Source organism: Opisthocomus hoazin, chromosome 7 (genome assembly GCF_030867145.1).
Source record: "Opisthocomus hoazin isolate bOpiHoa1 chromosome 7, bOpiHoa1.hap1, whole genome shotgun sequence".
In the NCBI taxonomy this organism is placed as follows: Eukaryota; Metazoa; Chordata; class Aves; order Opisthocomiformes; family Opisthocomidae; genus Opisthocomus; species Opisthocomus hoazin.
The window spans coordinates 2,816,952-2,822,951 of NC_134420.1; positions in this window are offsets into that span (position 1 = coordinate 2,816,952).

Below are 6,000 nucleotides of genomic sequence, written 5' to 3' on the forward strand. Positions count from 1 at the left end.
GATGTTTTAATCCTTGCTTATGCCACGTTGTTCCTAATTGGTGTTGCACAAGCCATGTGTTTAAAAAAAAAAAACCAAACAAAACTTTCAATCATGGTCACCTTTTGTAGAGTTTTTCTGTTGCGGCTGCACAATTTCAGATAGCCAAAGCATTCAGAAGTGTGTCTGCAATCGGTACATGGTCGGCACTGAAAATGCTATAAAAGTGCTGACTAGCCTGAAAAAAAACAACCCCAAATATGTGACAGTGGGAAAACAAAATGGGTTTGTTACACGCATTTGACAATTTTAGCTTGAATCATTCTGTGTCTTATTTCCTCTTTGTAAAAATACATAATGCTACCCGCGTGCCTGAGAGAGGGGCTTTTCAACAGCTGTTGAATTTAGAATTTATAATTTTAGATCAGCTGAATTTAGATCTTAAAGCCACAGGAGAGCCCCTGGGGTTCTGACTTCCATGCAGTTGGAGGACATGAAGGGTGTATTTCATAGGAATTGCAGGCTAAATGAGATACACAAACCAGAAAAGTACATGGTGATTGTTGAAGAGATTCATATTGGCCCTCTTTAAAAAGAATTTGAGATGTGTAATTAGAGATGATGTGTGTACGAGAAGGTCACATCAGCATTGCAATAGCAAATCATGTCAAGTTTTATAGCTTCATTGTGCAGCACTGCAGCATCTTCTGTGTAGGGGTTTCAGTGACTTACTCAGAAGGACAAAAAATTTATGTAATACAGTTCAGTGTCTTAATGGAACTTCTTGTTCCGTGGGGAGTTTTAGATGAGCAGGTTCACAGTGCTTATTACAGAAACTATTTTTACACCTCATTATAATTAACATGGTGTCCATCTTTGTTTTTTATTGTTTACCCATGAAATGCAATCCAAAGCTAGGAGTGAAAGCAAAGTTTGCCACCACCCATACGGTAGTATTTCACAGGTGTTTTTTTTCTCTTTTGCAAAGGATATAAAGACTGCTTTCACAGAGGGGAAAAAAAAGCCCATGTGTTAGCTTACTACTGATATCTGGATTAAGGAATGAAACAAAGTTAATCAAGGCTTTGAATATCAGAGCAAACTAAACCCCTCAAGGCAGTGAAGAGAAGAGGGTCTCCCTTGCAAACCTGACTCTGTGCCCTACAAAAAAGGCTTGGTTTTGCTTTAGATTTCTCTTCCCATTTCTGAAAGTGCATGATGTTCCTGAAAAGTAGCCCCATCTGAAATACAGGGTGGTGTCTCGTTAATTCGGATTATACTGTAAAAAGGAAAACCTGGTCCTTTTCTACTCCTGGCTGACATGGTATATTTTAATGTTCTTATCAAGCAAATAATTACTGAATTATTTTTTTCCTCCAAAACATTTCTTCAAAATTTTGCAGTCTGCAGAAGTTATTGTCTCTTGAAAGGATTGAGGAGGTGTTTCAGAATGTAGCCTTGTCCTGAATGATGGCTTCCAAATTAAGTTTTATGCCAGAAAGAAAATAACTTTATTTCAGTTTCCTTGCTGTGTTTGGAGAGAGACAAGTCATAGTCACAGAAGAGAGAGCCTTGAATTGAGGGTCCATGAAATCCATGGAGGAACACAGGCTGTGGCTACCGGAGCGGGAGCGGATGGGTGCAGGTCAGCTCCCTGCCAGAGGTCGGAGTGACTTCAGGGCAGAGCATCCACGAGCCCTCCACAGAGGCAAGATGCTCTTCCAGCACGGCTTCAGACCAGCCAGGTCAGACTCAGGTCTGCCCGCATAGATAACTGCAGCTGTAATTGTAGATGCTTACCTTCAAGGTCACGCTTCTCAAAACTCACTGTACTATTGACATCCAACCCTGGAGACATGTACAACCCGTAGCTGCCTGTCTGTCCTGTCTCCTTCTGGGTGAGAATGTACAGCTCATAAAGTAGGTGTTCTTCACCCAGTCTTGCCCAGGAGCCTCACTTGGTTGGTGTTCTCACAGCACGTGTGACAGGCTCCATGCAAAATTGAGTTTTCGTGAAAAGGTGGTCAAAAGAACCTTAGGTGGCATCCTGCGTGACCAAATTACTCAGAGGACTTCTCAGGAAAAAGAGATTTTTCTCAGAAACAAGATGCTTCAGTGTATCATCGTACTAGATTTTTTTTCTGGACCACTCTGTGCTGTGCCAGTTTATCTCCAGTGGATGAAGTGTGAAATGCAAACATTTACGTGCTATGGGATGAAAATGTTGATGCAATAACTACCAGTTCAGCAGTCACGTACTGGCTTTCCGGAAAACTATGTCAAGTTTCTGTGCAAGGAGACTCTTAGTCACAAAAGCAGTGATGCAGAAAAGCTCTGCGCACGTGTACGAGCTCCCAAATGCATATGGCACAGGTTTTTGGCAGGTGTGTGGGCGGTTGTTGCAGAACACCGAGTATGGTGTAAATTCACTTCAACTAATTTCTCAATAGTTTCTCTAGGCGAGCATGACTGTGGCGGCTTTCGTTATCTATCCGGGCTTTTCCATGCAACTCTGAAATTTGTTTGTTGACCTTTGAGGCTCTTTAACGTAATGTAGTATCGATAGGCATTACAGAATGCTCTGGGTGGGATCTGATGCTAAATAAATTCAGACATTCTATACTATGCACACCGTTAATATGGAGGACAATTATCTTAGAGTTCCCAAATTTAGTTCATCCAAGTAACAACAGTGGTTTGGTGGATACTGGCACCTGCAGTGTGTGTTAACGGTGAAAGTCATGGTTGCTGACTCGGTGTGTACAAGTAGAGACAGCCTGTATTTGTTCGCTCCAATATGTCCTGGCTCTGTGTTCTCCAGCTCCTTGTAGACTGGAATCTAAACCCACATTTGTATCTGCTTCTCTTCAGGCAGCTGCTACAAGTCTGCATATAACACAGGTTAGTTGAATATAACAAAGGTTTATTTGTGCTTTCAGCCAGCTGTGGAGTAACTTGAAATGTTTTGCATGTGTATGAAAAGAATGTATGTGCAGAAATTTGCAACAACTATTTAATATTTTATTACCATCACGTCAAGTGCTAAGCACGATTTACGTGAGACTCTATATGTATTCTACGCTGTGATGAACACATCATTTGTGTGGACACTCGTAACTTTTATTTAGAGCAAGATAAAGGATTACAAAATGCAATGTGACAGCACAGTAGAAATTATTGCTCCCATTCTTTTGTCGCTACCTTGTGGTGTATACCAATAGTCGCATTTCTCTTTCACCTAGGGTGGTTCAACCATTGCCACATCTCAGGAACTTTTAAACGGTTGGTTTGGGCTTGACTGATTAATTTGCAAGATGCTACATGATTTCAAGAATTAGAATTGCATCATTTAGAGTTCCGTGTCAGCTAGAAAAGACTGCCCGCTCCACGCAGGGCTGAGGGCAAGGCAGGTGTCTGCTATGTGAGGTTTCAGCTGTCTCTATCCAGCTGGTTTTGGGCTGCTGGTAATTAACTGGGTAACACAAGGAAGAGAAAACTGAAGCCTTCGCATTAGCCACTGTGTTTGCACTCTGAGACTTGCGCAGAGTTTGCTAAGAAAAATCACTGTAAGCAGAGAGGTTTCATCATCACTTATAGCACAAATATCCCACAAACTCCATTCCAGAGTCTGCTCAGCACAAACTCTCCAAAACAAAGTTATTTTGCAGAAACTGAATGGTACCTTTCTCCTGATGTGGAGGCCTATCAGATCATCTCTGCTTTGATCAGCTCTTGCCTGGGCTTCCTTCATGCCATCTGCTTGCGCGACAGGGAACACAGCCATAATTTCACCTCACCCTGCTGACAGGTCCCTTGATCAAGAACCTAGCTTGGCTTTCTTATCTTTCTGTCCTTCCTGACATCTGCAACTTGAGCTGAATTTCTTCAGTCCTTCTCAGAACTGGGAGCTCATCACAGTAACCACTTTCCTCTGAATGGCAATACGTGAATTAACTGTGAAACGCACTGTCACAAGAGATAGCAGAACTTGTTAGGTTTCAGGCAGGGACTGGGCATCATTGTAGACAATATTTGTGGTTATAAACATAATAAATTTATAAACATAAATGAAAAGTTTGGGGTAAGGTGAAAAACTCCTGATTCAGGATTTAACTCAGTATTGCATTATAAAGGGATAGGATGGAAACCTACTGAGGACAGACTACACCATATCTGCTTAGTGCTTGTACCTTCCTCAAAAGCACCCAAGGCTAGTAATTTTGGATTAAAAATAAAGATATACAAGATTCCTAAACCTAAATCTCAACTCAGGTAATATTTCTTCAGGAGGATGGGGCCAGACTCTTTCCAGTGGTGCCCAGCAACAGGACAAGGGGCAACGGGCACAAACTGAAGCAGAGGAAGTTCCACCTGAACATGAGGAAGAACTTCTTCACTCTGAGGGTGACGGAGCCTTGCCCAGGCTGCCCAGAGGGGCTGTGGAGTCTCTTTCTCTGGAGATATTCAAGCCCTGCCTGGACGCGGTCCCATGCAGCCTGCTCTGGGTGACCCTGCTTCAGCAGGGGTTGGACTGGGTGACCCACAGAGGTCCCTTCCAACCCCGAACATTCTATGATTCTGTGATTCACGTATGTTGGCTTAGTTTTTACTGGGTCACCTGCAAAATTGATGTGACTTCATAGGAAACGTGGCGTTGCCTTCTCTTTGCTGTTTATTGCTGCTGAGAGCTCTTGCCTCTTTACTGCGCAGCAGATCCTCCCTGAACATCAGAGATATTTAGACTAAGGCTCTACAAGACTAGTATTTAAGTAAGGTTAATTATGTAAAGAGTGCCGTTAAGTATGATTTTGGAAACTGCTAATCTACAGCCAAATTTGGTGTTAACAGTTGTTGTTGTTATTATTCTCAACCCCCAAATCTTTTAATGTCCGTTGTTGCCTTATGAATGAATTACTTAAACAATGAGATGATTGAGTGTCGGGAGTATACGCAGGAATCTCTGAAAACAATTGTACGCAAAGTATTGTCAATGTGCAAGCTACACTAACTAGAAATAAAGAATATTTTCTTAATGTGTCCCTTCTTTGCTGTGTTCTGGTGGTATTTTGATCAACAATGCTTTTAGCTAAGAAAGGCACATGAATTTAGCGTGCCAGGGCCAACATGGAAAATTTCGAAGACCAAGGACAACCTGAAGTTTTTGGTTAGTGACGAAACCGTTAAGAGATACCTTGTGGAACCGTTAAGAGATACCTTGTGGAAAGACTGCAGACCTTGGAGGATTCTGATGTTTTTACTATGCTAAATGTAGTTGGCTACAGTTGGCTCCATGCCTTGAAGGCAGGAATTACAGTTGAATGAGTGAGGTTAGCAAAAATATTTAATAGCAGCTTTTGGCTTATCACACAGGCTCCTTTTACATTTTGGCGCCGTTGTGACATTATGAAGCTCCACTGTATGGTAAATGCAGGATTTCCTGACATTAGTGACTGATTAAAGGATTACAGGACATTGACAGTGCTTCAGTTTTCTAAGAAGGTCACTGAATATTTGCTGCAGAAGAGCTGCCCACAGCCTTCCTCAGAATTCTGGCTAATCCCCATATTGACCCAGCAGTATGGAAGCAAGTTACCTTATCCAGGTGCTAATGCTCTAGGAAGGTGCTCACTTAATAGTGCTCTCAGTCATTTTGCCACCCCATTTAACTAAAGAACAGATAATCTTCCTAAGTTTTTCTATTTATGCATATTTGTATTCAGTGAAGTAGTTTACAGCTCTCATGAGTAATCAGACCTTCCAAAGGCAAGTCAGAAAGGACAAGAAGGAACACGGCTTTTATTCAAGGGCGTGTCAAAGCCTCTGGTGTGAACCTGGAAGAGGAGGGAGCTATGGCAGGGTGTGTTTGGGCACAGGGAGCCAACCAGCTGTAGAAGCACGGGGAGTGGCTTGGAGTGGGACTGTATAACGGGCAGTCTGAGATGGTTCACCCTCTGCCTGGACACAGTGCTGCAAAGCTCAGACTAGAGAATCTCAGTGCTGACTACACATCTACCAGTACAG